This window comes from Prunus mume, linkage group LG6 (genome assembly GCF_029339155.1).
Source record: "Prunus mume cultivar Tortuosa linkage group LG6, ASM2933915v1, whole genome shotgun sequence".
In the NCBI taxonomy this organism is placed as follows: domain Eukaryota; kingdom Viridiplantae; phylum Streptophyta; class Magnoliopsida; order Rosales; family Rosaceae; genus Prunus; species Prunus mume.
The window spans coordinates 4,178,224-4,198,015 of record NC_142703.1 but is presented as its reverse complement, the minus strand read 5'-3'; the positions used below and the strand labels follow the sequence as shown (position 1 = coordinate 4,198,015).

Here is a 19,792-nt window from a genome sequence, read left to right as displayed (position 1 = left end):
ATAGTTAATATAAGTTATAACTACAAATCCTCTCTCTCTCTCTCTCTCTCTCTCTCTTTTGAAGCAAGTTATAGGATCACCTTTTCAGAGCTACACATACTCCCAATCGGCTCCATTATCCCAGTACTAGCCAGTACTATAACTATATACACATATATAGCTTGTCTCTAGTTCTGAAGAAAAATGGGCAACTGTTTTGTTCTCTCCAGGCAGGAGAAAGTTTTGAGGGTTGTGAAGACAGATGGGAAAGTTTTAGAATTCAGGGCACCAACTTTTGTTAAGGACATGTTGATGAACTTTTCGGGCTCTGGTATTAGTGTACCAAAGCAAGCCTCAGAGCTTCTCCCTCCTAATTACAAACTGAAGCTTGGGAAGGTTTACTATATGATTCCTCTTCTGGGTTCTGTTGCAAGTGATGCGATCAGTGCAGGTATTATTTCATCTGTGGATGTTACAGAAAAGGACAGGGCTGCTACAAGAAGGATTAAGATCTTCATAACAAAGCAACAGCTTCAAGAGCTATTGACAAAGAAAATATCAGTGCAGGAGGTTCTTTCAGTGGCTTGAACAGAAATCATCTTTACCCCAACCAAGACCAACAGGAATTATAAATCTCTCATTCCCTCTTCATTTGCTTCCCAATTCTCACTCTCTCAACAACTGAAACACAGTTTTCTATCTCTTCCTTTTATTTCACACGAAACAAACCCCTCATTTCTTACGCCTTTCCTTATTTTATGTCACCTTTCCTCCTTCTCACACACTATATACATGTCACCTTTGCTCCTTCGCACCAGCAAGCTTCGTCTGTCTGCATTTGGAAAAAAAAGGACACGACCCGCCGGCGCCAGATTCGCCAGCCGCCTAGATCCGCCTCGCCGCCTAGGCACCGCCTAGATCGGCCCAGCCTCCTAGCCCCTAACTCCCGGTGTCGGTGTCCTCCGCCTAGCACCTAGGCCGATATTTCAAACACCGCTCAAAACGGAACGCTTGCTCTGTGTCCTAGGACGTTCGTAGTGATGAGTTCGAGTCCGATTCACCAGAATATTACGGTATAGCCGTTCGGCTATACTATTTTAAAAATTAGGTAAAAAGGGTATATTGGTACCCTAGACGTTCATTTTTTGTGCAATCTTGGTGCTGTTGAGTTTTAACAAGCCTGCTTGTTGATGGCAGATATTGGTACTGCTTCCTTATCAACACAAGGGTTATGGACGATACCTTCTTGAGGTTCTCAATGATGTTGCAATATTTGAAAACGTCTATGACCTCACAGTTGAAGAAGCATTGGATTACTTTGAACATGTACGCACTTGTGTCATGTATTTGAGTGTGTGTTTGTGCTCATTTGCATCAAGAGAAATATACTGAACTTTGTTCATTTCATCTGCTCTTTCTCTTCTCCATATACCGTTTTTCATAAATGATTCTTTCCTTGCTCATATAACAAAACTAAAATCCTCAAACATTAGACACAGATTCAACACTTTCCTCCTCCTCACACACTATATACATGTCACCTTTGCTCCTTCGCACCAGCAAGCTTGTCTGCATTTGGAAGAAAAAGGACACGACCCGCCTCGCGCCAGACCGCCAGCCGCCTAGCGCCTAACTCCCTAGTGTCGGTGTCCTCCCGCCTAACACCTAGGCTGATATTTTGAACACTGCTCAAAACACGGAACGGGCTTGCTCTGTGCCTAGACGTTTTACCATTATCCGATAGTTCTCGGTTGCGAATTGGTCAGGTTTGCTCGTTGTATATATCAGTTGCTATTTATGCATGCTCTAGTTCAAATAAATTTCATTTTTTGTGCAATCTTGGTGCTGTTGAGTTTTAACAAGCCTGCTTGTTGATGGCAGATATTGGTACTGCTTCCTTATCAACACAAGGGTTATGGACGATACCGTCTTGAGGTTCTTAATGATGTTGCAATATCTGAAAACGTCTATGACCTCACAGTTGAAGAACCATTGGATTACTTTCAACATGTACGCACTTGTGTTGATGTACTGCGCCTTCATAAGTTCAATCCATGTAACAACTTATGACATGGCTGGCAACGAGTACCCAATGGTGTTCAAGACTTAGGTCACCAAGATTCATGTCCTCACTGGAGGCTGGAAAACTTTATGTCATGATCTTGGACTGGTTCGGAAACAGGAATTCATGAAGGTTGCTGGTATTCATTTTGCTAGGAGTATTATGGCAAAGATATATTGCTTTTGATTTCATTATTGTTCGTACATATGTTCCAAGAGCCTAAACTCAAACTGGCTTATGTTTACTGTAATTAATATATTTTACCCCAGCAAGATGGTTAAATTTACAAGTAAGTAATAGTCTCCTTCAGTCAAAGTATATTATACAGGTTGTTAGTTATAACAGATATAGTCCGGAGACTAATATGTAATTTGGGCTCCATTATCAAGAAATCTCTTGAACTGTCTAGAAAATCCATTTCCCATTTCCCATTTCTCTTGAACCAAATTAGTCTCCCAAACCAAATTTATCTCCCAAAGAAACACTTTTTCTCTTGCGATCAGAAGCACCATTGTGAAACAAAACAACACTATCAGTCTATCAGGCATGGCTGATGACCATAATGAAGACCCCCCAAATGAAGTTCCAGCAGCTGTTCCCAATGTAGAGCATGCAGAAGATGCGGAAAGAGAATTGCAAAGGCAAGAAGAAATTCTTTCAAATCAACAAATGCGAGAATATCTCAGATCAGTTTTTCAAGAAACTGAAGTTGAAGCCCTTAGTTGAAGCCATTGCTCCACAAGAACAACCACAGCAAGTTGCTGGGCCAGAATATGAAGATTTTGCAGCACTTTTTCAAGAAATGGAACCACAGCAAGAAAATGAAGATTTTACAGATGTTTCAAGAAATTGAACCACAGCAAGTTGCTGCACTAGAACAACAACTAGAACAAGGCTCTTCCTCTGGAATTAACCCTTGTTATGAAAAATCAGTCCAAGGCCTCCAAGAGTTTGGTCAGTTTCAAGAAACTGGAGTTGCCGCACTGAACAACAACTAGAACAAGGCTCTTCCTCCGAATTAACCCTTCTTATTATCCGCAATCACCCAAGGCCTCCAAGAGTTTGGTCGCTTCAAGAAATCAAGTTGCTGCACCAGCACAACTAGTACAAGGCTCCTCCTCTGGAATTAACAAGTATGTCCCTTCTTATCCCCAAGAATTTGCTCAATTTCAAAAACGTGGAACCCAACATGCCCAAGAAGTCATTGCAGCACAGGGCATGCCGAACAACAAGAAGAACTTGAACAAAGTTGGAGCCTCCAAGTCTCACCTCAGTTCCACGAACCTGCAGCCCAAGAACATGCAGTCATGGCAGCACAGACATGCCTCTGCCTCAACAACCGCAACAAGTAGAACAAGGAGGCCATGCCCCTCCGACGTCCCCCCAAGCCGCCAAAACAAGATCACAAGGTGCAGCAAGCGTTTTGAGAAGCAGTTGGCATATAGTGAGTGACACGAACTACATTGTACATGTGCAAAAAAGACGTGGAAAGCCACATCTTGCCATTGTTGGAGGCGATGAATTTCAGAACGAGGCATCCGAACTGTGAGGTCACAGTGTATGATATTGATGGTGACGAGTACCCTATACATGTCACCTTTGCTCCTTCGCACCAGCAAGCTTCGTCTGTCTTCATTTGGAAAAAAGGACACTACCCACCCGCCCTGGCGCCCAAACCCTCCCAGAAGGCCTAGATCTTCCCAGCCGCCTAGATCCTCTCAGCCGCCTAGATCCTCCAAGGCCGCCTAGGCCGCCTAACTCCACAGTATCGGTGTCCTCCCTCCCAGCGCCTAGGCGATATTTCGAACACGCACAAAACACAGGCGGCTTGCTCAGGCCCTCGCGTTCAGTAGTGATGAGTTTGAGTCCATTATTCGCGAATATTTTTTAAAACCAAGTATAGCCGAGCGGCTATACGATTTTTTAAATATTAAGAACATACCAGGTATAGCCGACCGGCTGTACTATTTTGAAAATAAAATTAGGAAAAAACCTAGTATAGACGCGTGGAAATACTATTTTTAAAATAAATTTGTAAAAACCCGAGTATAGCCGCGCGGCTATACTATTTTCCATAAAATATAAACCACCATTCTAACCTTTCTACGATAATGGATTCATCTTCATATGATTCTTTGGATCTACCATATGAACCACCTTTGGCTATGATTTTTTCTCTTACTGTTCCTTCTTTTTGTATAAAATTTGGATTTTATAACTATTTTGCACGAATTATAATAATTTGAGAAAATTTTGATAAATCACATCAACATGTCATGTGGATATGTACACAAGGAACAAAATAACTTCTCAAGTGAGTCAGTGAATTACTAAATTATTTTCATGATCACAAATTTATTGATTCAATTTAGCACTCCGGACATAAATTTGTTTTTGTAAGGCTCCATTAACATAATATTTTAAAAATATACCCGTGAAATATCATAATTTGAATTTCTCTTTTTTAATTACTTTATTTAGTAGTTATGTTTTAATCATTATTTACTCAGTGAATATTTAGTATTTAAGTATTTTATTAAAGAAAAAAATTTATTAAAAAAAACCAATTACTATTTATTAAGTAATATATTTATGAAGTTAATTAAAATATTTAATACAAATTATTCACAAAATAAATAATGATTAAAACATAATTACTAATGAAAGTAATTAAATAAGGCTAAGATTTTATTGAATTACTAAAAAAAAATTAAAAATGCACTGACCTAAAGATACTAAGTTTATAGTTATTATTTAAAAAAACCACTCCCGACAAACTTTCGTCGGCACAGGTCTATCTCGATGCAATTTTGCCGGATTAGACCTCTCCCGACGACATTTTGTCGGCATAGGAAACTTTCCTCGGGAGAGGTCTAATCCGGCAAATAGATTAGTTTCTTTGCTTTTATTTTTTGCCCAACTTCTTTAATTTAATATATATGTCTTTAAGTAATATCTTAGCCTTTTCTAATTACTTCAATTAGTAATTATTTTATTATTCGAATACAGACGCACCGCTATACCATTTAAATATTCGAATCTATTTAGGAAATATGACAAAGGGCACCTAAAAAGATGAGCAACATCATTATATCACTTCTCACACACATGCAACACACAAACAAGGCATAAATTTTCTCTAAACCCTAAGCACCCACAGAGGAACAAAGTTAGAACGTAAATACATACCATGTCTAATTGATTCATTATCTCAAGGCTCACCTTTGCTACAGAGAAATCCAGATTTTTATAGTTATATTTAAAGAGTATAGCCGATCGGCTATACGCGTAAAAAAGAATATTTTAACAGCCTAGCCGCTCGGGTATACTCTATAAACAGAATATTTAAAAGTACAGCTGTGCGGCTATAAGCCATAAACAGAATATTTTAAAAGAGAGTATAGCCGACTGGCTATACTCCATAAATAGAGCATTTTAGAAGATATCATCCCCGCTCAGCTATTCCGTTTTTTAAGACGTTCATAAAACAATTCGGGACCCTTCCTTGATATGTAGTTCAAGCGATGAATGTCCAGAACAATCTCAAAGTAGTTAGGACCCTGCGTGTGAGACAGCTTGATAAAGTCAAACAACATGGTTTTTCTGTTTCATCTTCTTAACACTCAGCAACATATATGTTCAATGTTTACCTTGTAAAAATTGTGCTGGGGGCATGAAAGAATTGGTTTGTCATTATATGCATGTACAAGCTTCTTCTCAGCAGAACTCCGACCGATATCCTCAAGATTTACCACCCGAGCCAAGATCTTTAGTCTTTCTCTAAAAGGTACAGTGGAGTCCTTTGCAAATCCTTTAACTTTTTCTGTCTCATTGTCAACCATTTTCTAAAAGCATCATTCAAATATATCAACAGACTGAGTGTTCCAATTGAACATAAGATCACATTTCCATCAGAATAAAGTACATGCCTATCCAAATGGATGAAGTTGCATACAAAATGAAGTTACCTTGATAATGTCCTGGAATTGAGGAGGGATGTCTTTATCAAAATTCTCAGAAACTTTGAAATACATTACAAGACTCATCCCCTTTCCATCACTATCACCAAGAAACATTGCAGCAGGATAAGTAGGCAATTGCAACAAGGCGCAGAGCAATATCATTAGATATTGACCAAATATAACAAACAAAACATAACAAGATAAATCAATTCTGAAAAAAAACCTGTATGTTTACAATGAACACTTTTCATTTGCTTTCACTTTGGGAAGCTCAGGATCCTGGGCAATGTGATGTATCTTTTGGGGCATACTGACACATCAACACCTATTGGAGTATATGGACTGTAGTTCGGAGCAATGGACTTTCGTTATCTCTGGATGGTAGACCAACAGAAAATAATATTATCATTAGCTAGGCAGAATAGAGTAATTAGTTGCAAATGTCTAAATTCAGTTAAGGTTGGTCTTGACAAAAGAAAAAACCAAAGTCATACTTGAAATAGTTCTCGCCACGAAATTTAAAAGTTGAGGGTGGAATCTCAGACCAAGATCCTGAAGTCGGCTTCTCTACTCTACAACACGGAATGGTATATCCTGGTCTAGGCTGATACAAAAACCTTTTTGATTGACCTGTGGATATATCATTGAAATGTTCAGTAATATACATGTACATCAATCCTAATATTCTAAGTTTTCTTTCTATTCAAAGAAAATTGAATTATTTGAATGCTTACATTGTTCAATGGTTTCTTCTGCATCACGGGATCTCTTAAAAGAAAGTATGAAAACGGCCCATGGCTTTCTCTGGGACTTGTGGAACCAAACTCTGTACACTTAGAATCTTATCGTTGAAACTTACAGAAGGTACCAATCGAGATATGCCGGATTTCAAGGCATTGTCTTGAATTTTTTCATTAGAATCACGTCCATCCTCTGTAAGTTCTTTAAAGCTTCCATAAGAGTCATCTAATATATTCTTCCTCTTACTGCAAACTTCATCAGCCTTCCCTAAGTAAAAAAGCTCATAGCCCTGGCTATTAATAAGCGAAAACCGATTTGATTCCTTGCGCTTATCTTTGTCTGTGATTTTATGTGATTTACCTCCATCAATTTTCATATAGCTTTGTTATTCTTCATACTTACACCCGTTATCAACAAAGCTAGCAGATCTTTCATACTGAAGTACTTAGCCACTTGAGATATTCGAACTGGATTGCTTGCTAATGGAAAACCATCTGTAGAATAAGAGAAGAAAATTAAGAAAACAAAACAAAATCATTTTCCAATAAGTAGCTCAAGAAAAATTACTTCAGTAGTAATGACGTTTTGCAATCAAACAAGACCACAAGGCTTTCATTATGTAATATGTAGTTACAGGCTGATGGCCAATACCTCCATGTATACTGATAAAGTCATCTTCCGAGTCAGACTCCAGAATACTCACCGAGTCAAACCAAGCTTCCTCTTGGAAAATTACTGCAAATGAATAACTTTAAAAATATGAGATTCAAGAGCTATGAATTTTCTTGTCAGCACTATTGGTTGAAATTGAAAGATCGTTGAAATCTGAGGAAAGAAAGCACACACCATTCGAATCATATTGACTGTGGTGTCATTGCAGCTGGGTGAGATGGAATGTTGAATTAGAAACCTTAGATCTTCTGTGAGTAGTTGTTGCACCATTCTCAAAGTCCACGTGAACAAACTCATTGACAGCATAGTCACTCACGCGACCTCCTGCATCACTATTTATTTTCTTGAAACTGGTATTTCTTTTCTTGGTACCATCTGAGGCGGAGCAGGTTGCCTTTCTATGGCGTTTGATGACCCGTTGAGAGTGTTTTTTCCGTGGTTTAATTGTTTTGGATGGGGTTGACATGCAACCAGCCATTGTGGCTTTTAAATCATGCAAGTCCCAACTACAACGATGCCTTCATCAAGTCCTCTCCAACCTGTGTGCCTACAAATGAAACAAAATACATCAGAGAAAGATTAAAGGATTTCGAAAGCAGTTTCTATGATCACAAATAATCATGAGAACGCAATCAATTCTTTCATCATGAGACTGTTTCAGTAATTTATGGCTCAAACGCTAGAACAGTTAACCAACTTAACACTTGGAAATTATTAGAATCAAACGGATGACACACAGAGGTCTCTATGTTTAATGAGTATGGTGACACTATCAGAAAGCACCTTGGTTAGAAGCGACTGGTAACTTGAAGCACTACACTAGTTATTCAATCAATTTGTAGATGAAAATTTGTGCAATCATCATAAAAATCAAATGTCTGATTCAAACCTTCTCAAACAAAGTGGGATGTCTCTTTCCCAGTCCCATAGATAAGCCACTTATCTATCATAAGCCCCAAATCTTTAGTTCTGACTCACTAGAACATAAACATGACCAGAAAACAAAAAGATAGTACAACCACCTCAAGAACAACTCAACAAAACCTTAGTCCCTGTACTTGCTATTATCTATCTTAAGCCCCAAATCTGTAGTTCTTACTTTGGTTTAATTAATTAGTACCTTTCTCTTAAGTAGTTGGTATTTGCAAAGTAAATGGGAGCATCAATCTCAAGTATGAGAATTTGAGAATTCCAGGAACATTGCTTGCGTTGGGATACTGCTCAACATTTCTGTAAACCATGGAATTCGGAAGGTTTCCTCGAACAAAAGTCCTTGGCCTTGCCACAAACAAAAGTACCATGATCACAGATATTGCAACCTACACAGAAGAAAAAAGAAATATTAGTTATAATGCATAGTTTTAAGTTGATAGATATAGTGTTACTGTCACACACAATAATGATACGTACCGCTAAGACTAATCCAATTTCAACGCTGCCAAAAACGACGTCGATATAGGAACTCAGGCAGACAACAAAGTAAACTTGTCAACCTTCCAGAGGTGAATTGCGGCTTCATAGACTAAGACAACAAGCAAAGCCCGACTATGTGTTTCAATGTCTGTATATTCTCCAAGTCTGATTCAGTTAGGATTTCCAACTACTCATCCAACTTAGGCCAACCCAGATTCCTAACAATTACATACTACTTTTACATGTCTAGTAATAACTTTTCGACCACATCTTTCTCTTTTCAGGATGCAAAACACATAATCAAAAGCAAATTTTTGTATGGTGGCCATCAGAAATTGAAGCGAGTTCATAATTTAGCCAAAGTCGGGAAAAAAAAAGGACACCGCCTAGGCGCCGCTAGCGCCTAGGCCCATTTTTCCAACATCCTAACTGAACAAAAGCACAGTTTATAGGTTTTGAGCTCTAATTATGAACATCATTACTGAATTTAACATTACAAAACAAAATCCACCACCTGTTCTAGATTTCTGTGCATCGTAGATTTTCCAAAATAAGCAAAATATAAAGATAATTTAGTTAAAACTACAAGTAATCTGAATGCATTCCACTAAAAAGCAGGAAGCAGAGTAATTGAAGACTGAGCTTAGTGAAAAGAAAAACCTTGGGTTGAAGAAACTATCCCACCAGCCAGAGTCTGGGGCTTCAGGCTCGACTGGAACCAAGCTTAATTTTTTCTTCAATATTCCTATCTTTCTTGCTTTTATTTGATTTCTTGGGAGACGCAATGAGAGCTCAAATGAGGAATTGCCCACCTCTATTTTGGCCTTGAACTTGAAGACTTTGATGGGAAGTGATTCGGTGAAGTGAGCCAGGCAGGGAGGGAAATATGAAGCTCGTATTGCCATTTTTGGCCTTTTTGTTTTCAATAAATAGTATAGCCGCGCGGCTATACCAGCATTCTGTCGTCTCTTTGAAGGAGTGTACTGATAGAATTCATACTAGAAGGCAAAAGGTATTGAGAAAAGCAATGTCTATATTTCTATTAATATTGATAATGGGTTACAATCAATGTATCAGACAATGAAAGCATGCGGCTCTTGTCATATGGTACTTGAGGAGTACATCAAAAGACAAAAATATTGAACAAGAGCAGTAATTAAAATGAATGGCTAGACATCTCATAAGACCACTCACCCATCTTGGTCCCAAGATCGAATTATACAATGTAAACAGAGCGCAAAAGTACAGATTGAAGTGAAAGACACTCGTATCTAACCTCTAAATAGAAACGTCCATTTGGGAGTGGTTCACCCCTACATAAATAATAATTTTTTTTCTTTAAAAGGAGGAAGCATGGTAGTGGAGTTTACAAATGACATTCTGCATGCATACTAGAAAATTAAGTAGGAAAGGAGGAGGATGAAAGATCTACTTGCTAATTTCCACTTCACAAGAAAAATCAGCTATTGAACCTGTCGAAGAATCAATGATAACCTACAAAATAAATAAAAAACAAGCAACAATCAATGAAACTTATACTTTGGGTCAAACTTTATCTTCCTTAAGAAAGTTAAAAGGGAAATAAAGGGACCAGTGACACTAATCTACCATTCCTTCCCATTCGACGGTTGCCTTCCATTATCCTCCTTACCCGTTGTTTAAGTGAGAAGATACAAGCAAAAATCTATGAATATTCAATAAAAACAACAAAACACATGGATCACATGGACTGTAGAAAAGTACCAAGTAGGCATACAAAACTTGCCAGATAAGTTTGTCAACATAGTTATTTTGCAGCAAATGCACTTCTACGTTTAATTATTTTATGAATGTCATATGTGAAAAATATAAACTTCTAACCAACTTACCACAAGTCTATACCGAGGTTAAAAAATGTGTAGCGGAAACTTCTGAAACGAGAGGACACCATCCACTACAAAGAGTGGCATCAAATCAACACCAAAGTTTGTCATTGTATCATTCTCCAACTTCCTTTCGGCAAATTGTATTGTGGCGGTAGCTGGCCCAAACCAAAAGAATGGTGCAAAACCTCTCTATCTGTCTGTCCCTGGTGTCTCTTTAAAAGTCAAACAAGAAGCAGCAAAGTCTTAGCCCTCCGCATGCTGTGAGTCTGTGACTGTTGGCTTGGATTCATTGAACTTGTTTGAAATTGAAAACCAACCATGACAAAAGTGAAAGGACATATACATAGAACATAGAGAGCAGAGGGAAGCCTCAGCTGTGCAAATTGCAAGCATTGGAATTGGAGAGAAGGTGACCACTTTTCATAAACATAAGGTGCTTTTCTGTCAGCAGGGGATCTTTGTCTTCTGATTTCACTTATTTTTCCATCTTTCTTTCTCTCCAAAGCCATAAGGATGATGCATATATTACCTCCAAAATAAGGTGTACAAAATTTTAACCAAAATTTTCTTTGAATCTGTTGAAGAAGATTTCATTGGCCCGTACTATTACCTCATCCTCAATATCAAACTCATTCACATAGTCTACAGTAGCGTCCACCCTACAGTGCTATTCCACTTGTACAGTCAAAATATTTAAATAAATAAAAAAATTTATAGGCATGTAGTCAAAATATTAGACAGTAACATTAGGCTTCTAATACACAGAGGTTCCTCAGCAGAGAGAGGCAAAGCAGAAGGCATGGGTTTAGCAATCATCTTCACATTCACTATGCACAGAGGTTCCTCAGCCTGAGAGAGGCAAAGCTTCCCATCTTATACTGTTGCTCTGTCTCTCTTCTCTTATTTTAATCTCTCCTCTCTTATTTTGCTCTCTCCGTGAAATTACAACATGGCAACCCGTTCGTACAATTCTCTATCTGTATTTTTATCTGTAAATTTGAATGCGTTTGTTTTTCTTCTTTGTGAAAATTTGGTTTTGTTTTGTTGATTGTACAGCGGTGGCAAGATCCTTTCTTCAGGTGGCAGCGACATGAAGAGGTTGCTTCCCCTCTCGAGTTGTTCAGATTGAAGGAATCTCCATGATTCTCGTCTTTTCTCTGTTTTGCTGCTTGTAAATTTTTGGAAAACTATGGATGCCTAAGTTGATTATAACTATGGACATGACCCGCCCAGCCACCAAGATACTCCCAGGCCGCCTAACTCCCTGGCGTCGGTGTCCTCCCATCTAGTGCCGCCTGCTCCCGCCCAGCCGCCTAGATCCGCCTGCATCGCTTAGATCCGCCCAGCCGCCTAGGTGCCGCCTAGATCCTCCCAGCCGCCTAGGCCCCCTAACTCCACGGTGTCGGTGTCCTCCCCTAGCGCTTAGGCCGATATCTCGAACACTGCTCAAAATCTGGAAGGAGCTTGCTCTGTGCCTTAGACGTTCGTAGTGATGAGTTCGAGTCCGATTCGCCGAATATTTTTGAAAAACCAGTATAGCCGACCGCTATACTATTTAAAAAAATCAGAAAATACCGAGTAAAACCGCCCGGTAACGTTGTTCTCGCCATCATGCCAAGTAACAAGGAATAAGAAACCACAAGTTTATATTTTGAAATGAGAAGAATGTTTGAGATAATAAGGAAGACTTGGGGTACATCAATATCAGGTATAGTTTTCTTTGACAATTGAGATTAGGAAGACTTAAGATCAGGTAAAGTCCTTTTCTATCTGCCTCTGGCAGCTGGTATAGTTTGGATAGAATTAATTTACACCAATATCAGGTGATTTTCTTTGACAATAGTTTATTCATATCGAATATGTATAGTGCATTAGCAGGTGCTCATGTTTAAGAGTATTTTTTAGCAATATTATATCCTGGAGGTGGGAGAACAGCTTTACTGGTCTAGACAACAAACATGAACATGTGATCAGAACCATTTATCACTTTGACTTCATCTGGTGGATTTGACTATGCTACGAATTAGATTTCTTCGCCTATCCTCGTTGAGGAAAAAAATTGGAAATTCTATACATAGAATCTAAATTACCTTAACTACAAAGCTTGTTCTTCTATTCCTTCACTGCTCAATGTAACAACGTTCATCCACAAAGTGCATTCACTTCTTAAAAATCTCCATATATGGCCTCAAAGAGTCATGAGGATCTCAAAGCACTCTTTCCAGCATTGTCTGACTGTGGCCCAGTTGCCTGACTCAAAGAAACTCAAAGAGTTTTCGTCGAGATTTGGCCTCATTGGTTGGCAAGATCTCATTTTATCACTTCAACTCAAAGGAATAAATGATGCTCTGCAAAAATCTGTGCTGATAAGTTCATTCTTTTAGAAGTTTATTTCTCTTCCTCAAAACAGAGTTCCTGAAATCTTGTTAAGCTGCAAGCAAAGAGAAACCAGTTTAGTTTGGATAAGTCGTGATCACGAGGAACGAAGGGAACTAAAAGTGAAAGAAAGAAGTTGACTGTAGTAAATTCAAAATAAAAATCAAACCCTATAGTAAGAGCAATCACTAGTTTACTGGGAAGCAGAATGAAACTCATTTCAAAGAGACGCACCGGTTCAGAAGAACATTAGGATTGTAGGGAAACAGATTCTTTTGGTGTAGACCTTCAATAGAAATTTTAAGTGAAAGTAAGCACTCTTTGGCTTCTTTGAAATACTGTCCTCCATTTTGGGTATGCTTGCAGCCATTTTCATTTTCTTCATCAGGTTCATCATCAAGAAATGTAAGATGATTTTTTGTTGGTGCAAGAGAATCCTCTCCCCAGGAACTCGAGCCACCCAATGAAACTTTTCTTTTCTTGCAAAATGATTGATTTGTAGCTTGCCCATCCACTAGAAATTCCACAAATAAGCTCCATGAATCACACACTTTACGCAAGCACCTAAAAGAGAATGCATAAAGGATGGTAAGAAGCAAATGAAAGATTAATGCATCTTGCCTCTAGTAGGAAAAGATGGAACAAGAGTACAGGATTGAAAAGATCTGAGACACGGAAAAGTAAATTGCCATTCGAATCCTCCAATGCAACCTTTTCCTTTTCATCCCTATATAAACCCAAAAATCTTGTTAAAAGGAATCCATGATGATAACTTTTAAAACAATGGAAAACTAGGATATTAATTCCTTACTGTTCTGCACAACAAGTACACAAAGCAGATGCAAGAGCACTTTGAATAATACATCATCCTACAGTTCAAAAACAAGCCAAGAAATGAGGACATGAGTCTAAAAAACTGCAAGAAAAATACAACAAATGAAGAATACAGAACTGCAATTTTAATACGTGAAATTGTTGAATAAGATGATGCATTCAGATAGACAAAACAAAATATGGATACAATTTTTCTTTTTTTGGGTCTGGGTGAACAGATTGCCTATTTTGCTTATATCACGTTGCATATAAACATAGACAAAAAAAACTCCTAGTTTCAAAGATAAAGAAGACATACCTCTTTGATATACTGTTGGATGAAGGATTTGGCAAAGTCAACACATTCTACAAAATACATTTCATGGTCCACTGTCATATTAGCTGGAAGATGCCCTTGAAGCCAGAAGCTCCAAGAGACCTTTCTTTCTTAGACAGTAACATGAGGCTTCTAGTACTAGAAAGAAATCAATAAAGCAGAAAGGCACTGGTGAGCAATGCCAATGCGCCTCCCTCCACTAACTGACCTCTCCCTGCATGTGTGTTGACGACTAATTTATCCTTTCCTTTTCTTTATTACCCCAACCAAGACCACCAGGAATTATAAATCTCTCATTCCCTCTTCATTTGCCTCCCAATTCTCACTCTCTCAACAACATGAAACACAGTTTTCTATCTCTTCCTTTCACTCCACACGAAACAAACCCCTCATTTCTTATGCCTTTCCTTATTTGATGTCACCTTTCCTTCTTCGCACTGAAGCTTCGTCTGCATCTTCATTTGGAGAAAAAGAACACGACCATACAGCGCTCGGACCCATACGGCTCCCGGACCGCCTAGATCCGCCTAGATCCGCCTAGGCCGCTTAGAACCGCCAGCCGCCTAACTCCCGGTGTCGGTGTCCTCCCGCCAGGCTTATGCCGATATTTTGAACACCGCTCAAAACGAACGGGCTTGCGCTGTGCCCTAGGCGTTAAATCTTGATGAGTTCGAGTCCGATTCACCGAATATTAAAAAACCAAGTATAGCCGTTCGGCTATACTATTCTTTAAAAAGGAAAACTCCGAGTAATGCCGCCCGGCTATACTATTTTAAAAACATCAGATAAAAACCGGTATAGCCGATCGGCTGTATTCGTTTTAAAATAAAAGTAGGAAAAAACCTAGTATAGCCGCGTTGAAGTACTATACTATAGCCAACTTCAGGTTGTTCGCTTGGTTGTATTGCATGCTGCACACCTTCTACAGTCACTTGATTCCTCTTGTTCTTCTTCTTATTGATGGTAATTTTATCACCTATCTCACGTCATTAGAGAACACTGTTATTTTCTTACTTTTATGGAGAAAATATGGGAAGGGGGAATGTAAGAATATGACATCAATTGTTGTTTTTTGAATTAGGTAGCAGTCCAATTGATGTTATGGATCCAAGCTGGGAGTTGTATGTCCTGATCCAGAGGAAAACATATCAGCAGGGGGAAATCTACAATATGTTGCTTTATATATATCAGTTGCTAGTTATGCACGCTCTAGAGAAACAGCTTGGTGCTTCCGTAGTTCAAATAAATTTCATTTTTTGTGCAATCTTTGGTGCTGTTGAGTTTTAACAAGCCTACTTGTTGATGGCAGATATTGGTATTGCCTCCTTATCAACACAAGGGTTGTGGACGATACCTTCTTGAGGTTCTCAATGATGTTGCAATTAATATCTGAAAACGTCTATGACCTCACAGTTGAAGAACCATTGGATTACTTTGAACATGTAAGCATTTGTTATGTAGGAAAATTAACAAGGCATAAATTTTCTCTCAACCCTAAGCACCCACAGAGGAACAAAGCTAGAACGTAAATGCATACTAGGTCTAATTGATTCATTATCTCAAGCCTCAGCTTTGCTACAGAGAAATCTAGATTTTTATAGTTATATTTAAAGCGTACAGCCGCTCGGCTATACTCGTAAAATAGAATATTTTAACGGTTAAGCCGTTCGGCTATAATCTATAAACAGAATATTTAAAAGTACCGCCGCGCGGCTATAAGCCATAAACAGAATATATTAAAAGATAGTATAGCCGCCTGGCTATACTCCACAAATAGATCATTTTAGAACAGAATATCGCCGCTCGGCTATTCCATTTTTTAAGACGTTCATAAAACAATTCGAGACCCTTCCTCGATATGTAGCTGAAGCGATGAATGTCCAAATCAATCTCAAAGTAGTTAGGACCCTGCATGTGAGAGAGCTTGATAAAGTCAAGCCACATGGTTTTTATGTTTCATCTTCTTAACACTCAGCAACATAAATGTTCAATGTTTACCTTGTAAAAATTGTGCTAGGGGTGTGAAAGAACTGGTTTGTCATTATATGCATGCACAAGCTTCTTCTCAGCAGAACTCCGACTGATATCCTCATGATTTACCACCCCAGCCAAGATCTTTAGTCTTTCTCTAAAAGGTACAGTACGAGTGGAGTCCTTTGCAAATCCTTTAACTTTTTCCGTCTCATCGTCAACCATTTTCTAATGGCATCATTCAAATATATCAACAGCCTGAGTGTTCCACAGAACATAAGATTACATTTCTATCAGGGAGAGTACATCAGAATAAAGTACATGCCTATCCAAATGGATGAACTAGCATACAAAATGAAGTTACCTTGATGTTGTCCTGGAATTGAGGTGAGATGTCTTTATCAAAATTCTCAGAAACTTTGAAGTACATTACAAGACTCATCCCCTCTCCATCACTATCACCAAGAAATATTACAGCAGGATAAGTAGGCAACTGCAACAAGGCGCAAAGCAATATCATTAGATATTGACAAAATATAACAAGATAAATCAATTCTGAAAAAAAATACATGTATGTTTACAATGAACACTTTCCCATTTGCTTTCATTTTGGGAAGCTCAGGATGCTGGGCAATGTGATGTATCTTTTTGGGGCATACTGACACATCAACACCTATTGGAGTATATGGACTGTAGTTCGGAGCAGTTGACTTTCATTATCTCTGGATGGTAGACCGACATAAAATAATATTATCATTAGCAAGGAAAAACAGAGTAATTAGTTGCAAATGTCTAAATTCAGGTAAGGTTGGTCTTGACAAAAGAAAAAACCAAAGTCATACTTGAAGTAGTTCTAGCCACAGAATTTAAAAGTTGAGGGTGGAATCTCAGACCAAGATCCTAAAGTCGGCTTCTCTACTCTACAACATGGAATGAGATATCTTGGTCTAGGTCGATACATAAACCTTTTTGATTGACCTGTGGATATATCATTGAAAGGTTCAGTAATATACATGTACATCAATCCCAATATTCTATGTTTTCTTTCCATTCAAGGAAAATTGAATTATTTGAATGCTTACATTGTTCAATGGTTTCTTCTGTATCGCAGGATCTCCTTTTAAAAAGAAAGTCAAAAGGCAGATGGCTTTCTCTGGGACTGCGGAACCAAACTCTGTGCACTTAGAATCTTATCGTCGAAACTTACAGAAGGTACCGATCGAGATAAGCCAAATTTCAGGGCATTGTCTTGAATTTTTTCATTAGAATCATGTCCATCCTCTGTAAGTCCTTTAAAGCTTCCATAAGAGTCATCTAATATATTCTTCCTCTCACTACAAACTTCATCAGCCTTCCCTAAGTGAAAAAGCTCTTAGCCATGGGTATTAATAACTTTCAAAATATGAGATTCAAGAGCTATGAATTTTCTTGTCAGCACTATTGGTTGAAATTGAAGGATTTTCTTTGTGACTTTATTAGACAGTAACATTAGGCTTCTAGTACTAGAAAGAAATCAATAAAGCAAAAAGGCATTGGTGAGCAATGTCAATGCTCTCCACTAACCGACCTCTCCCTGCATGCGTGTTGATGACTAATTTATCCTTTCCTTTTCTTCACCCCAACCAAGACCACCGGGAATTATAAATCTCTCATTCCCTCTTCATTTGCATCCCAATTCTCAGTCTCTCAACAACAGAAACACCGTTTTCTATCTCCTCCTTTCACTCCGCACGAAAGAAACCCCTCATTTCTTATGGCTTTCCTTATTTTATGTCACCATTCCTCCTTCTCACACACGATATACATATCACCTTTGCTCCTTCGCACCAGCAAGCTTCATTTGTCTTCATTTGGAAATAAAAGGACACGACCAACCCTAGCGCCTAGACCAGACCCACCCAGGCCGCCGAGGCACCGCCTAGATCCGCCCAGGCCGTCTAGGACCCGCCTAGATCCGCCCAGGCTGCCTAGGCCCTCCCAACTCCGTGGTGTCGATGTCCTCTCCCGCCTAGTGCTTAGGCCGATTTTTCGAACACTACTCAAAACCTGGAATGGGCTTGCTCTATGCCCTAGATGTTCGTAGTGATGAGTTCGAATCCGATTCACTAGAATATTAAAAAAAACCAGTATAGCCGAATGGCGACACTATTTTTTTAAAAAATTAAACAGCTCTACTATATTTTTAAAAATTAGGGGAAAACAAGTATAGCCGCGCGGCTATATTATTTTTAAAATAAAATTTACCGCAGAAGTACTATTTTCAAAATAAAATTTGGAAAAAAAACCGAGTATAGCCGTTCGGCTATACTATTTTCCAAAAAATATGAACCACCATTCTAACTTTTCTGAGAGAATGGATTCATCTTCATAGGAACCCTTGGATCTACCCTACGAAAACCACGTTTGGCTACGATTTTTTCTCTTATTGTTCCTTCTTTTTGTGTAAAATTTGGATTTTATAACTATGGTGCACAAATTATATTAATTTGAGAAAATTTTGATAAATCACATCAACATGTCGTGTGGACATGTACACAAGCAATAAAATAACTTCTCAAGTGAGTTAGTGAATTACTAGAGTATTTTCATGATCACAAATTTATTGATTTGATTTAGCACTCCGGACATAAATTTGTTTTGGTAAGGGTCCATAAACATAATATTTTAAATGTATAGCCGCACGGCTATACCTTTGAAATATCATAATCTGAATTTAACATAAGAGTGATCTAACATATTCTTCCTCTTACTGCAAACTTCATCAGCCTTCCCTAAGCGAGAAGCTCATAGCTCTGGGTACTAATAAGCGAAAACCAATTTGATTCCCTGCGCTCATCTTTGCTTGTGATTTTATCTGATTTACCTGCATCTATTTTCATATAGCTTTGGAATTCTTCATACTTACACCCATTTCAACAAAGCGAGCAGATCTTTCGTACTGAAGTACTTGGCCACTTGAGATATTCCCAACTGGATTGCTTGCTAATAAGAGAAGAAAATTAAGAAAACAAAACAAAATCCTTTTCCAATAAGTAGCTCAAGAAAAAATTACTTCAGCAGTAATGATGTTTTACAATCAAACAAGACCACAAGGCTTTCACTTTGTAATATGTAGTTACAGGCTGATGCCCAATACCTTCATGTATACTAATAAAGTCATCATGCGAGTCAAACTCCAGAATACTCACTGATTCAAACCAACCTTCCTCTTGGAAAATTACTGCAAATGAATAACTTTCAAAATATGAGATTCAAGAGCTATGAATACTCTTGTCAGCACTATTGGTTGAAATAGAAAGATAGTTGAAATCTGATGAAAGAAAACACATACCATTCGAATCATATTGACTGTGGTGCCATTGCAGCTGGTTGAGATGGAATGTTGAATTAGAGACCTTAGATCTTTTGTGAGTAGTTGTTGCATCATTCTCAAAGTCCACATGAACAAACTCACTGACAGCATGTTTGTACATTCTCCAAGTCTGATTCAGTCAGGATTTCCAAGTACTCATCCAACTTAGGCCAAACCAGATTCTTAACAATTACATACTACTTTTACATGCTAAAATCTCTATTGCTCTCTCTAGTAATAACTTTTTGA

At 38.3% G+C, this 19,792-nt stretch overlaps 2 pseudogenes; both read right to left on the bottom strand.

Moving 5' to 3' along the window:
- Positions 1-5,496: 5,496 nt before the first annotated feature.
- Positions 5,497-7,894, bottom strand: LOC148915880 (uncharacterized; annotated as a pseudogene).
- Positions 7,895-15,933: 8,039 nt separating this feature from the next.
- LOC103336504 (uncharacterized) lies at positions 15,934-19,664 on the bottom strand (annotated as a pseudogene).
- Between the last annotated feature and the right edge of the window lie 128 nt (positions 19,665-19,792).